Source organism: Bactrocera tryoni, chromosome 2, assembly GCF_016617805.1.
Source record: "Bactrocera tryoni isolate S06 chromosome 2, CSIRO_BtryS06_freeze2, whole genome shotgun sequence".
In the NCBI taxonomy this organism is placed as follows: Eukaryota; Metazoa; Arthropoda; class Insecta; order Diptera; family Tephritidae; genus Bactrocera; species Bactrocera tryoni.
In genome coordinates, this window is record NC_052500.1 from 18577341 (window position 1) to 18593432 (window position 16092).

General features: G+C 39.0%; 1 protein-coding gene and 1 non-coding gene across 2 annotated transcripts in view; one reads left to right on the top strand and one right to left on the bottom strand.

The window, feature by feature from the left end:
- LOC120767228 (bone morphogenetic protein receptor type-1B) overlaps positions 1 to 16092 on the top strand; it is a 239536-nt gene that overhangs the window by 6670 nt on the left and 216774 nt on the right. The window lies entirely within an intron of this gene.
- Positions 13865 to 13935, bottom strand: Trnag-gcc. Its single transcript has one exon. It is a non-coding gene; the product is annotated as a tRNA-Gly (tRNA).

Below are 16092 nucleotides of genomic sequence, written 5' to 3' on the forward strand. Positions count from 1 at the left end.
ATTAGGTGAGGTTTTAATTTAGGACAGGGCACAAAAGACCTAAGGTCGCGGACCGTTCATTATTTCTCGTACGATGGTTTGTTGGCCCTGAGATTGTTATTTTAGCAAGGAAGTAACAGTAGTCTTCACATTTATTGCTTGCAAAGATTTTTAAATTATACACCTATCATTCCGCTTGAGCTGACGTTAGGCTCTACGAATACATAAACTTCAAAATTCGACCTGAATTGCGGCTTTTTTTTACTGACAACCGTTGGCCGGACAAAGTCCTGTACAATTTCGGTATTCTAGAACCGACTGTTAAGGGAATCTCAGTAACCAAAGTGACTGATTCTCTCATCAAGCCGCAATCCAAATACCGATTGGCTACTAAATATCAACAGTTTAAGGTGTATCTAGCTACTCTAATCTCGTTAGTATAAAACTGCTGAAAAAAATATAGAAAAATCCGGCTTAAAGAAACCATTAATTCTTCCATAGTTGCTTGTAGCAGCGACAAACTTCTTCGCCGTAGATGAGTTATGGTCACACTGACCATTTATAGATGAAACCACCACCAACAGCAGCAGCAACAACAATAGCAACAATGGCAATCAGCTTTGGCCACATATGGTTAGACGTTGTATGTCATAAATGATGATAATTGCTTGTGACAGTGCTGTCTAATGCTTGCTGCCCTCACAGCCATAACAGCAGTGCGGATGAATTGGGGGTACCACATACATAAATGCCAACTGGGGAAGATGCTGCAATTGATTTGGTGAACATTGCTGCGGTTGATTGGCAATTGACGATCGGCCAGATCGATATGATCGATGACAATTGTCCAGTATCGCTTACCAAACAAGTATATTTCTATGTTTGTCGTCTTGCAGATTATAGCAACCGCTTGTGGCACAGCGCAAGCAATGCAGCTGCCGTTGTGTGTTGTTATTTTTGCTGTGCTGCCGTCTGGCCGCTGGGCGCATGCGTGTTAGGAATGAGCAGTGAACGGCTGCGGCAGCTAATGATTTTCCCATAGATACTGTTTAGTATCGCTGATGTGCGCACAAAAAGTCACTGCATTTTTCCACATTTGTGTTCTTTGTTTTTGTCACCATTTTCCACGTTTGTTTGTTTGCGTTTTTTCCGCTTTTTCGCTGCTACTCATTAATGCTACACGGCAAATTAATTCGTTTTAAAGCGCGAGCACTTTTTTCCGGGCACACTTTTTTAATGCCGCCATCGGCTTCTAGGCTTCTAAGCGTGGTGAGCAACAAAATAAGAAAAATAATACAATACCCTTCACAGGTGTATTTTTTATAGCATAGAAGGGTATAAAAAGCTCTTTTTTTTAATGGCCAGTTTGTATGGAGGATGGAGTGATGTGTAGAAGTTCACGCAATTGAGGAAATTTCTTTGATTGATTTTTCTTTAACGGCGTAGACACCGCTTACGCGGTTATTGCCGAGTTTACAATAGCCCGCCAGTCGTTCTTACCTTTCGTTGCTTGGAGATTCCAAGTGCAGCCAGATCCTTCTCCAGCTGATCTCCTCTTCATCTGCTTCCCCCAGTGGGTGTTGTGTCGAATACTTTCAGAATTGCAGCGTTTTCATCCATTCGGACGACATGACCTGGCCAGCGTAGCCGCTGTCTCTTAATTCGCTGAACTATATAAATGTCGTTGTATAACTCATACAGCTCATCGTTCCATCGAATGCGATATTCGTCACTGCCAATGCGCAAAAGACAATAAATCTTCCGCAGAACCTTTCTCTCGAAAACACTTAACATCGACTCATCAGATGTTGTCATCGTTCATGCCTCTGCATCATATAGCACGACAAGAATTATGAGTGTCTTATAGAGTTTGGTCTTTGTTTGTCGAGATAGGATTTTACTTTTCAATTGTCTACTAAGTCCGAAGTAGCAGCTGTTGGCAAGAGTTATTCTGCGTTGGATTTCGTGGCTGGCATTGTTGTTGGTGTTAATACTGGTTCCATGACAGACGAAATTATCTACGATTTCGGAGTTATGACTGTCAACAGTGACGTGGGAACCAACTCGCGAGTGCGACGACTGTTTGTTTGATGACAGGAGATATTTCGTCTTGCCCTCGTTCACTACTAGTCTGGAGATAACATAATTAACGGCGCGGGTATTGAGACCAATGATATCAGTATCATCGGCGTACGACAGCAGCTATACACTCTTATAGATAGAAGATTGTATACGTACCAGTTCGAATAAATCTCTCTAGCAGTAGATTGAAGAAGTCGCGGGACAGGTAGTCGCCTTTTCTGAAACCTCGTTTGGTCGGACAGCTCCAAATCGACTCAGCGCGTTACGCTAATGATTTATGCTTATATAATTTATAGGATTTCCGAGGTTTCTTGCAAAGTATTATAAATTTCATGGCAAACTTAATAGGTATACCCTGTTCGAGGTATAATGGACGACTGTTCGTTTGATCGGTTAGCGGTGGCCTGTTCGATCGACCAACTGACCACGACATCGCGATTTAGCTACGGGAAAGGGCAACAGTATTGGCGATTGACAGTGCTCAGGAGGCGGCAATAATGGAAAGTAGCCGGCAACATAATACAGCAACATCATTACCGCATCCGCCAAACGCGCCGCCACCGTCGTCAAACGTCAATAATCAGCGCTCTATAATGCGTAGCGTTGAGTGCAACAGTGTGGCATCGCGCATTGGTCGCACGTAATTGTGATTTTCCAACTAAAAATCAGCTGCCGTTTGGCTGCTTTTATCAAATGTGTCTTGCTGTTGCATGCGACAGTTGCACACGTGCAGTGTGTTGTTGCTTACTGTTTTTGAATATATTTTATTATTCTTATATGTATTTCTATGTACATACATAATGCTGTTGTTGTCGTTTTTTTTTACTTTGCAACTGCTGTTCTCGTGTGCTCGCTGGTCGGCTGGCTGACCGTTTGTCGCTTATTGGCCGCTTTGCTCGCATTAATGCCGCAAACAAGCCACACTCATTGCGCATGCGTAAGGCGTTAGTGACCGTTTTTAGAATTACTAATTGAATCGACGCGTTACAACGCGTCCTTTGTTGCAACAAATAGAACGTGTGTGCGCTTTTTTGTTGTTTGTTATTGTTCTCATGCCATATGCATTAATGCAGTTGTTGCACGAAAACGCATAAATAAATCCATACGTACATATGTATGAATGTAGTTTTTTTTCACAAAATCTCGTCTGCCATCATGTAACTGTTTTTAAATTTTTTATACTGTTATTATTATTTTTTTTTTATTAATTTTTTGTATTTTGTATTTGTGTTCACAGTTTTTTCTTATTATTTTAATTGATATTTTGTGGCAACGCTCATTTACTTAGCTGTAATGTCATTGTCATTCGGTTACATGACATGTTGTCATTTATTCACGAAATCACCCTGTCGCTGGTGGAGTTTTTTTTTGTACAATTATTTATGATTTTGATGGCCCGTTATAATGGTCTAGAATCTGCTTACAATTTTACTTAGCTTACTAACTGCCGAGCGTATCATTTGATCCAATCTGTATGTCATATTCTGGGATAGTTAAAAATTTATCGATGTCTAACTTGGTAACTTAAACCTTCATAATATTCTAACTTAAATGTAGAAGAACTTCTCTTCTTCTTGGCGTAGACACCATTACGCGGTTATAGTCGTGTTTACAGCAGCGCGCCAGTTCTTCTTCCTTTTCACTGTTTGGCGCCAAGTGGAGATTCAGAGTAGAGTCAGGTCCTTCTCCACCTGGCATTTCCAGCGGATTGGAGGTCTTCCTCTTCCTCTGCTTCCCCCGGTGGGTACTGCGTCGAATACTCTCAGAGCTGGAGTGTTTTCGTCCATTCGAACGACATGACCTAGCCAGCGTAGCCGCTATCTCTTAATTCGCTGAGCTATGTCAATGTCATCGTATACCTCTTACAGGTCATCGTTCCATCGATTGCGGTATTCGCCGTTGCCAATGCGCAAAAGACCATAAATCTTACGCAGAACCTTTCTTACATCGAACTTACAACGTCGTCTCATCAGATGTTGTCATCGTCCATGCCTCTGCACCATATGCCATATTATAGGACAGTTAAAAATTTGCCATCGTCAGCCTTTATAACCAAAGCCTCCACATTATTCAAGCGTAAATGGAGAAGAACTAGTCTAGCTTTATCCAACTTGTAGAAAGAAATCAGCGTTGGCGAATTCGCGTTTTTATTAAAAAAAACTGTTTGCTAATAATTAATGTTATAAGAGATTACCGATCCAAGAAGTCATACGCGGGCGACCTGATAAGTAGGTACCAGTGGATCCATGTGAAATGGTCTCTCGGCTGTCTGGAGCCTGAAGCGCACCAATCGTGCCGACAGTTTTCTCATGCTCAGTATTTTGTTTAGGATATGATGCACGTGGCCTGTTGAGACACCTAATGTCTCATCTGTAATGCGTACTGTCAATCGGTGTTCTGCTAATCCGAGGTCGTGTATATTACCTTTCAGCTTTGCGGCCCATAACACAGTATTTGTCTTTTTGGGAACAGGTTCGCCGGGATGGTTCCTAGTCTCTAGTGTGTAACAGTGGATCCATGTTTCGTCGATGGTTACGTCGTGAAATGGTCTCTCGGTTGTCCAGAGTCCACGGCACCCATTGTGCCGACAGCTTTTTTATGCCGAGTATTTTATGTAGGATATGACCCACGTGGACTGTAAGTGTCACATCTGTCACGCGTATCGTCAATTGGCGTTCTGCTAATCCGAGATCGTGTATTTTTGTTATATTACCCTGCAATGAACTCATGGTCACCACTGAAGGAGAAGAATCACCGTAAACAGCATCCAAGCAGTCTTTGATTTCTTTACTAGACCCTTCTTCCGTTCTATCGTCGACCAATATTGGATTTTGTCCATTTCTCTAAAAAAACTACGAGTTCGATTCCGTCTAAAAATTTTGCATTGGCGTCGCTGTTGGGCGGTTATGCTAAGTACTTATCGTACCGATCTCGTACATACATATATCTCCTTTCTGTTCTTTAATGGCGTAGACACCGCTTACGAGGCTATAGCCGAGTTAACAACATCGCGCCAGTCGTTTCTTTTGTTCGCAATTAGGCACCAATTGGCGATTCCTAGTTTAGCTAGGTCCTTCTCCAGTTGGTCTTTCCAGCGGAGTGCAGGTCTTCTTCTTCTTCTGCTTCCCCCGGGTACTGTGTCGAATACTTTCAGAGCTGGAGGAACATACATTTTCCGCAGTATCTTTCTCTCGAAAACTCGTAACGTCGGCTCGTATACATATATTATATACCACTCGAAAAAACTATTCTTCTTCTTCCTCTTCGACACCAAAATAATTGCACTTTGTTCATCAGATGTTATATGTGTGTTTGCGTGTACAAGGTGTTACATAGTTAACAAATACCTGCTCATTATACCAACTACATCACGGCTGCTTGCAACTTACGACTCGCTGCCTCGCTACTGCAAAACCGATTTCATTTCAAATTAACCTCTGTAGCCTTTCAACAATTGGCCCTAAAACGCACCGCAGCCACATGCCCAGTTGCCACTAGTTGGCCGATTGTTCGTTGTTTGGCGGTATGTAGCCTCGCTGATTGCCTGTGTTAGCAGCGCGTTGAAGGTGCCTAATGCCCGCAGGTCCGTTCCCAAAGTTCATCATTAATTTTGTCTGCGTAGCAGAGGCAGCAGCAAAAATGAATGAGAAATGAAAACGTATATAATATATACATACATATGTATATATGTATGTATGTGCCTGTGGAATGCATGCAATCACTTCTGCATTGTTGCTTACAGTTTTTGACAGATTTGTACAGCAGACTTTTGGCGCCTACAGTGTAATAATTCTTATGAGGTTTTCGTTAGACTCTTTCTTTTTTTTTGTTGGTTTTTACAACTTATTTTGTATGCTATTGTTGTTTTACAATTTGTTGCATTTTCCATACACGAAGAAAATAATGATTTTTTACACAGCCAATGGATATCTACACAAACATACATACTATGTATTTATATGCACAAATAAATTTGAGCACGCATGCAGTTACTTGACTTTTGCGCATGCGCAGCTTTTACTCAGCCCTGCTTGTGTTTATGTGTGCATTCTGAATGCGCTCTTAAAAGTGCTTAATAGTCTGTCCCTTGGGCACTTAAATGCATACAAAGTTGTGCATGTATTATAAGCAATTCTTTCCTTCATTCTTCAGTTTAAATTTATTTTTTTTTTATTTCGACCGAAGGTGTTAGGGAATTAACTTGGCACTTAAACGTTTCGAAATTACTTTTCCATGCACTTGAGGGCAGAGGTGTTTAGCGTAGAGAATGTAATATCTGCACACATACACAAATATATAGTTACGAACGTAGGAGTAGGATATTAAACACATGCAACTCTCAAATATTTCCAATTGGCCGGCTTAGAGGTACGGCTTGTAAAACTTGGGTGGACTAGTATGGACTCACTTATATGTACTCATTTAGAAATAGAACTTATTGAAAACTCCAAATTGTAGTTGGATAGCACCCACAACTAAATATTTGTATAAGCGGTGGAGAATTATAAGCAATTATATAAAATCTAGTAAAAAGAAGTACATTAAAGGGTGAACCATTTCGAGATTCCCTACTTTTTTTCTTGAATATAATATTCTATTGCTGCTTATACCTACATAATAGGCTGTCAAAAAAGTCTTGCGGTATTTTCGCTAGTTGGCGCTGAAAGCGCGTAGTGCTAGTTTTATTCGTCGCATCGGGTCATGCTATACCTTTTTGGAAAGCTCATTTCACGCGCTAACACGTGTTTGATTGATTGTCGTTTCTTTTAAGTCGTTCGTGGGTTATAGCGTCGCAAACATGGAGCAAAATAAAGAGAAAATACGGCATATTTTACAGTACTACTACGATAAAGGCAAAAATGCATCTCAAGCCGCCAATAAAATTTGTGCAGTTTATGGACCCGATACAGTTTCCATTTCCACCGCACAACGATGGTTTCAACGTTTTCGTTTTGGTGTAGAGGTGGTCGAAGATGCGCCACGCTCCGGAAGGCCTGTCGTCGAAAATTGCGATAAAATCGCTGAAATTTTTGAAAGAGACCGGCATAGTAGCAGCATTCATTTCATTTCATTTCAATTTCAATAAAAAAAAATTCAATAAAAATACCGCAAGACTTTTTTGACAACCCATTATATGGGGAAGAAATAATTCTAATTAAAATACGAAAAGAAGATTTCGAGAATTCTTTTCTAAAATTTTATACTCTTGTTGCTACGGAGTATAATAGTACACCTAAAGGTTGAATGCATTACCTAAAAGTAATCGAGTTAGATATAGGGTTATTCATACATATGTATGTATATAAATGGTCAAGATGACGAAACGATCCGTCCGTCCATCCGTGCAAGCTGTAACTTGAATAAAAATCTTTGAAGAAACTTGGTATACGAGTTCATTGGCTAAAAAAGTAATAGTGCGTAGATGGGCGTAATCGAACCACCGTCACGTCCGCAAAACGCCATTCACCGAAAACCATAACTAAGCACTCGCCTAGCTCAAATATTATCAGAACTCCTATCGACAATGTGAAAATGGATGAAATCGGAAGATAACCCCGCACACTCCCTAGATAAGGTACTGTTAAAAACTACTAAAAGTATTAAATTAATACTCCAAAGACATTAAATTTCACACCAAAATGGCATGACAAAGCTTTGATGGAGCCGGGGTCGAAATTAGACTGCAGCCACGCCTACTTCCCATATAACACAATTTTAAATTCCATCTGATTTTTTCCTTTCGAGTGTACAAATCAAGAAGCAATTAATATAACGGGATAAAACTTTGCACGAATACTAAATCCACAAAAAAAATTTTCAAGCTCCTAGGTACCGAAAATTTGGATCACAGTACCCATAGTCGACGCCGTTTTTGCAAAAGGTTCGGATCTTTTGGTATAAATCTAGCATTGACACGCTGCATACCCAAAATAAGTATGAGCCAAAACGTGTTGTGTCGATCCTTTTTAGCTGTGAAGATCCTCGACTATCTATATACATACATATTTTCTATATTACAACATAATTCAGTAGCTGTGTCTGCTTCCTTCATTGCAATGCGTCCGAACAAAACAATTCCGGTAGCATTTTTATTATCTCGTGGAAAATTACTTCGTGCACTGTACGTACCACGTAACACACTTAACGCGCTTATGCCTTTATATGGACGAAAGCTCATCTGTCGCAAATCATCTCCATCAAAACGTCCGCTGTCGTTGTTATCTTCCCATACTAATAAAACACGTTGCCATACCAGGGGTCTTCACATAGTCTTAGCACACACACTCACAAATTTTTTTGACATGCAACGTTTCTGCTACACACACTAATGATTTTCAAATAAATGCCCTGCCTCCAATGCGTGGAGCATCAACGCATGCGTACACGTTCTAGGCAAACACACGCCTTTGTCGCTTCACCATTTTTGTACTCGTACTCATAGTTATTTATGTGGCTAACTATTAAATGAGCTGGCTTGCGGTTGAGCTCGCAGCGAACGAAGTGATGCATTAGCAGCCGTGTGACAGTGGCAATTGCGGTCTGCCTCATGGGCGTAATATGGTCATAATATCTCAAAGTAGCCATAAATGGCACACATACGCAAGAAGCGTTCACAAGTAATCTACCTCAACGTTCTACTGGAACCATATTTAGTTTGAGTTATGTTAGAGGTATGCTTTATACTTAAATGCAGCAAATAATGATAAAAATTCTCTGTTCGTTAGAGTTATTTATCTTACAACAACTATAATTACGGTATTTCCTTAATAAGTTTGATTGGAAAAAGTTGTGATTTGTTAGGCATTAGATGCCTACGTCATATAAGGAACGTCTAGGAGAAGCATTTCATGTAACGGCAACATAAAAGGCGTAAAGAACAAAATTCTCAAAAATATATTCATTAAACTCCGGCGGATGATGATATAAGCTCTTCAATCGTTACAGGTCATTGGAAAGACCTTAAAAGCGATCGTCATACCAAGCATAGACAAAGGGGGCTACTGAGGTTAGGAAAAGCATTTGTTATGTACGATTATATTTTGATACGAGAAATCCCAAAATAATTTCAAGAAAAATTTTGAGTATGACTTCCGGACCTATTTATGTTACGTAACGTACGATTCTCCGAGTATTTACCAAGGCCAAAATAAGAGTTGGTTTCGAGTACTCAAAAACTTCAAGTTTCTTCTACTTATTCCAAGTGTAGCCTGGCCCTTCTCCACCTAGTTTTTCCAACGGAGTGAAGAGCTTCCTCTGCTTCAACCGGGGGGTACTGCATCGAATACTCTCACAGCTCACTCTCACAGTATTGTCATCAATTCGGACTACATGACCTAGCGGGTGTAGCCGCTGTCTTTTAATTCGCTGAACTATTTCATCCACTGCGGTATTCGCCGTTGTCAATTCACAAAGGACTATAAATCTTCCGCAGCATCTTTCTCTCGAAAACTCCTAACGCCCCTTAAACCAAATATCCGCGTGAAATTTCGCTTTGTTTGATTGATATTTCAGAAGGTCATGAGATCCGGAAGGATATCACATCTGGCCATAATCTAACCTATAATACGTAATTTATTAATTAATCTAATCTATAATGCGTAATTTATTAATAAGTCATTTCATATCTAAAAAATTATTAATTTTAAGTTAAAAATATATAATATTACTAAAATTTGTATTTTTTTCTCTCTTTATAGGTAAGTCAACAGTTTAAATACTTACTTTGCTAACGGAATAAGAATTTGAAAATCAGCAGAAACGAATTGGGTATACTCTATATATTTATATGAAATATTTATTATACACTTATTATTTTTTATGCTTCAAAAGTAGTATTTCTTGTAACTGAAGTGGAAAATCGGTATTAGAGGACAATAATATTAATTTTTGTGTTTAGCTGGTATTTTTGGATTATGAGTATCTTTGAATCTTGATTTTCGTCGAGGTTAAAATACTAGTATGATTATATTTTTGAATTCTGTGTTTCATTTTTCTACAAAGAAGGCCCTAGAGGCAGCGGCCTGATAAGATAAGAAAAAAAATCATAGATTGAAACCCACTGCAAATGAAAGATAAATTTTGAGGTTATGTGAAAAAGTCGTTAGACAAAAGTTATAGATATTTTCATTACCTACAACATTGCTATATAACTTTTTTCTATAGCACTCGTAATCTTGCTGAAAATTGAGATAAATCACTTTAAGGATTACAAATTAAATCACGCCACTCCCCTTTTTTTCCCGACCTCAGGTTACCGATGACTTTCACTCTACTATTTTTTTTTTTTGTTGTTTTTAAAAATTATCTTTTCCTTTATTGGCGTAGTTATAGTAGAGTTTACAAGAACGTGCCAGTCGTTCTACCATTTCCCTGTTTGGCGCCAATTGGAGATTCCAAGTGTAGCCAGGTCCTTTTCCAACGGTGTGGAGGTCTTCTTTTTTCTCTGCTTCCCCCGGCGGGTACTGCGTCGAATACTTTCAGAGCTGGAGTTTCTTCTTCCATTGTGGCGACATGACCTAGCCAGCGGAGCCGCTGTCTTTTAATTCGCTGAATTACGTCAATGTCGTCGTGTGTCTCGTTATTCGTCGCCAAAAATCTTCCGCAGAACCTTTCTCTCAAAAACTCGTAGCACCGACTCATCAGATGTTGCCATCGTTCATGTCTGTGTACATATAGCAGGACGGAAATGATGAGTGACTTGTAGGGTTTGGTCTTTGTTCGTCGAGAGAGGACTTTACCTTCTCAATTGCCTATTCCGAAGTAGCAATCTATCTTTCACTCAAGAATCCAGCCCAGTATACGATCTAGTGATTCTAAAGAAAGTTTTTAACCGCTCACGATCTTGATTATGGTTCTTTAGGTCTATATAAGTCAAGTTGGATCAAAATGTCGGAACTGAACAGGTTATATTAAGTGTACCCCGAAGTAAAGAACGTACAAAGTAGCACCTGTTAGCAAGAGTTATTCTGCATTGAATGTCGAGGCTGACGTTGATGTTGTTTCAATGCTGGTTCCAAAATAGACGATATTATCTATGACTTCGAAATTATGACTGTCAACGACGTTGGAACCAAGTCACGAGTGCGAAGACAGTTTGCTTGATGTTAGGAAAGTTTTCTTGCCCTCGCTCACTACCAGACTCATTTGCTTGGCTTCCTTATCCAGTCTGGAGAAAGCAGAACTAACGCCGTAGCAACTGTACACTGTTATAGAAGATTGTACCTTCTCTATTCAGATCTTTCGTCGGACCATATTCTACAAAGAAGTTGATACTTACTTCTTATCAGTTCTTCGCCGACATATTTGAATAGCTCGGCTGGCAATCCATTGGGCCCACCCGCTTGGAGCGTGGGCGCAAATTAACGATATGTTGAAGAACTTCGCTTTGATGCGGATTGCTACGAGTACTAGAGAGTCAGAGTTTTACTCAATAATAATTTTTTTCGAGTTACTTTAGAGAGGCTGTAAATACTTGAGATTCTCTGCTTACGAAAATGCATATATTGCTTCTCCATATGGTTTTTATTCCTTGTGTTGTTGTAAACAACTTTTCCAATAACAACCGTTTGTTTATGTCATTTAGTTATACCAACAATTCATTAATCTTTGAAATCAATATCCATTCATTATATCCAATGCTTGCATATATGGTCTTTAGCATTCTACTCATTTGCATTTTAATACATAATTTTTCGCACTTCAAGAGTTATGTTATTTACCGTTTAGCGTAAACTGGTGAATTATAATTTATTGCCAATAACTCAGTAGTAACCAATATAGAAAAAATTACAATTGACTAGTATTTATACAACGATTATTTAAGCGCTAAATGCAAGCTTTCTGCCATATTTACATACTTACATCTACAGTGCTGAGAAAAATATGAGCAGTAATGGTTGATAATTTGCGAAAGTGGTGGAGAAATGAAAGCAACCGTTAATTTGCCAATGAGTTTCTAGATGTGGCATTCTGTCGAAATATTCAAAATTCTTTCGCTCTCTTTTTTTCTGTAGTGTCTCTCTCTCTCTCACTCTCTCTCTTCAATGCTTTCCTTATCATCCACGAATAGGAATTTTGTCAATATATATAAAGTTTTGGAAAACAGGTTCGATAACTGAATATTGTTCTTTTTTGCTTTTCGACAATGGTTCTATCTACAATACTTTCCTTATCACCCAAAAACAATACGAAATATTCAGGGTCGATAATAGAATTCTTTATTTCATTTTATTTTCAATAAAGTCTCAATCTCACTCGCGCGAGTGCTTGCCTTTTCACCTCAAAACAATCTATCTTATTGGAATATTCCATATTTTTATCGCTATGGCAAAGTCGATGACAGAGTACCTTAACTGGGTATCAGTCACTAGATCACCTCTGGGGGTTCTACAAGAGTATGCTCCGGTCTTGAAACCTCCTGTTAGTCGCCGCATCTTTTTGTAGAATTTTTGAGTATTACGACTGTCGGAAAGCTTATCGGCCTCTTTCTTTTTTGACTGCAAATGCGTATCGCTCCATCCCGCAAGTGTTTTGGTCGATATTCGTAACGTTGCGGGGTAGGCAGTCTGTTTTTTATCCACTGCGGCACGCCACTCGTCATCGTACCAGCTGTTCCTTTGCCTTTTCCGAAAACCAATGGCTTCATTTCCAGCTGTTCGTAAGGAGCTTGAAATGACGTCCCACAGTTCCCTAATACAGAGTTGCTGATGAATGCTCTCAGTCTCAGAGTGCAAGTCGAGTAGAAAACAACTTTTCGATGTCGAACATTCCTTGTGTTTCTTGATGTGCATTGTTTGCTGCACGGAAGTGGGTACGTATCTTGGCTGCAACAATATAGTGGTCCGAGTTAATGTTAGGACCTAGGAGACAACGCACGTTAAAACACTGGAGATGTGTCTTTCATCTATCAGACTATAGTGCCTACACATTGGAGAATATTTGCTAACGTTACCTTGCTTCACATATCCTCGAACCGTCTGATATGAGAATTATCGAAAAGTAATTATATCATGGAACCCTTGTCCGGAAATTCGAGAATGGAATCCTCTTCTGTAAGACGCCTCCTTTGAAATATAAATTCTGCTCGCCACTGTAGCCACAGTGATTCTGTAGATCTTTGTTTATTTTTTATTTTCCCTATTCGGTTGCCTTACCTTGCCATTTTGGCATTTAAGCGCGTGCTTTCTAACCACTGCACGTAATGCACGGTGCTGCAGTGGAACGCTATATTAACTGCGTCATTAACATGTCCAACCACCATCACCAACCACCAGCAACAGCCGGTGCATACTTCCATTGTAACCACAATTGCTCAAGTTGGTGCAGCCACTGAAATGAGCGCGTACTTTTGCCAAGCTGTTAGTCGGTTGATTTGTATTTAATGCAAACTTACATACTTACTTAGTTAGCTTGGTCTACTTGTTGTTTTTGGGACTAGACGAAGTGCTAGCTAGCGCGCCACCGAGACATGTCAGTCCACTTGGCAAAGTGGTTTTAGCTGTTTTCTGTGCACTGTGGTCGGAATATAAACTGACAATGATTTACGGACATAATCAATGTTAATTTGATCAATTTTCATTGATGGTCGTACATGACGTTTTTGTTGTCATTTAACGTTGTACAGAAAAACATAAAAATGAAATAATTAACGATTGCAAAGTGTATTAGATTACTTGCTTCAGGGCTGATTTTTAATTAATTTTGAATATATTTACCACTTTATATAAAATATTTATGAGAAAATAAATAAAAAATAAGTTATTAACCAATTTATTTTAATTAAATGAGGTAAAAAAAGGTGTATTGCATCGGCCGGGAATCGAACCCGGGCCGCCCGCGTGGCAGGCGAGCATTCTACCACTGAACCACCGATGCTTGTTATATACCGTTACTTCGTAGCTGTTAACAAAAGAGAGTGAGAGATAGTTAGTTAATTGATGTGCAAGCATGTTTATGCTGTTACTAGCTTCGTCAGCACTACTAAAAATAGATTTCCATTAATTTATTTAAATAGACTTTATGTGAACGCTGCAGCTAGTTTGCATACTGAGCAGTTTGTTGTTGTCTAAAATTGTTGGCAGTTGTTGATAATTTTAGAAAAGCGATGATTGTAGAGTTTTGAAGACATTGATAGATACGTAGGTTGCCTTTTCTACTTCGGGATTCGAGTGCAAAAACAAATTTTAATCATCGCAAATCGCTTTATTGTTTCTTAAAATATTTTTCATTAATACTACTAACTTGAAAGTAATTTGTGTGCTGAGATCTTTTGTTGGACTCGGCTCATCTTGAAACACCCATACAGTCGATGCAAGTCTCTTTCTTAGCGGTTGACAAATTGTGTGGGATGCAACGTGAACAATTTTCTTTACAGTCAAATGTTCCAGCAATATTGAATGTATGCTGGTCCCACTAATGCCTATAGTTGTCCCTATACCACGATAGATACAATAATGATCTTCCAATATCATTTTGCGCACAGCAACAATAGTTTCCTTCCCTAAATTCGTCTTGGAGTAATGTACGACCTCGATTGATTCATCATACCATCCATATATACTGCTATTTGATGAAGCTTCATTGTCAAAAATTGAATTAAATTCATCTATGCACTCTTGATGAGTTAATCCACGTCGAAAGTTGTAAAAAAGAATTGCGCAAACAAGTTCTCTATTTAATTCCATGTTTTGGTCGCGAAGAATATTTTAAGTTACTGTAAAGAACACAAATAGCGCTCATATTCAAATTGTTCTGAGTATGTATACCATAAAAAATGTCAAACTATACGATAAAATTGTGAGTTTCCAGATTGAAAATCCTGAAATATAAAAGGCAGCCTACGTAAATATTATCATATTTTATGTTTAATAAGTTTTGTAAAAAAAAAGAAATCATCCGAATTAGTTCAAACATGCACTGCTTTGTTCGATAACTTGTTGCCATTTTGAAGATAACTTTGTCGTACCACTCTCATAGAAACTCTCGTAACTACTGGCACAAACTGGGACAATCGATTTTCATACGCTTGAGACGCACTCGTCAGAAACAGTTAGTAATCACCTGGTAACATGTCCGAATTATAATGGCATGTACATACATTATAATTCGGAGTGCCAAACAAGCTCCCAGAGCTTCTGGCTAACTATCGATGTGCCTTGTCTGGCTTTGTCCTAATGTAACAATTTCTCTCCTATTGGGCAAAAGTAGTTACTTTTTGGCGATTGCTTTTTTAAGCAGCCAACTTTGCTTATTTTGGTGGATGGTAAGCGCCATTTTAAGAGTTTACGCGTAAGGAAGCTGCTCATTGTAGATGATGATTTCTTCCAATCCCACCAAACATATAGTAAAACCCGCCTGATCGTCAAACCATTTGTGTCGACTCACTACTCTCGACCAAGACCATTTTCGCTTGACGTTGTCATAAGTGATCCACTTTTCCTGAGTAGTAAGCATCCGCTTGGATGTGTGTCGTGTGCCACCCATATATCAATCCTTATTTATTGCTTCCAGTTTGCTTTTTGTTATGTGTTGAGCTTCGGAACAATCGAAACAGTGCTTAAGGAGGGTCGGTCTCTACGATTTCTATTACTTTATAAATATTTTCATTAATTGGCCTTCAGAAGTACATCAGAGTTATCGGAATGAAATGAAGGAAGTCGAAATTGCGGCTGATTCGCTTTTACAGTGTCAGGATCATAAACACTATTCACATTTTTTGCGGCCTGGCTTGTGTTTTCGTTTTAATCAAAGAAAAAATGTAAAATAAGGCCCACTTTCCTTTTGTTTCTTTTTATCTTTGACGCGTGCTCAAACCATAGTGAGTCAAGCAATCGCAAAACTGTTTGAAAAGGCTTTTCGTTCTAGTCTTACATTTCTGCATTCTATTTTTACGTCTTTTATAGCGTAAGCCGATCGCACTTATAGATCCGAAGATACAGTTTACTAAAGCCATCTGTTGCAAAAATAATGGATTTGTTCATACTATACCTAAAATTATGGTTCATCCGTTGAGTCCAATTTTCAATGACTCGT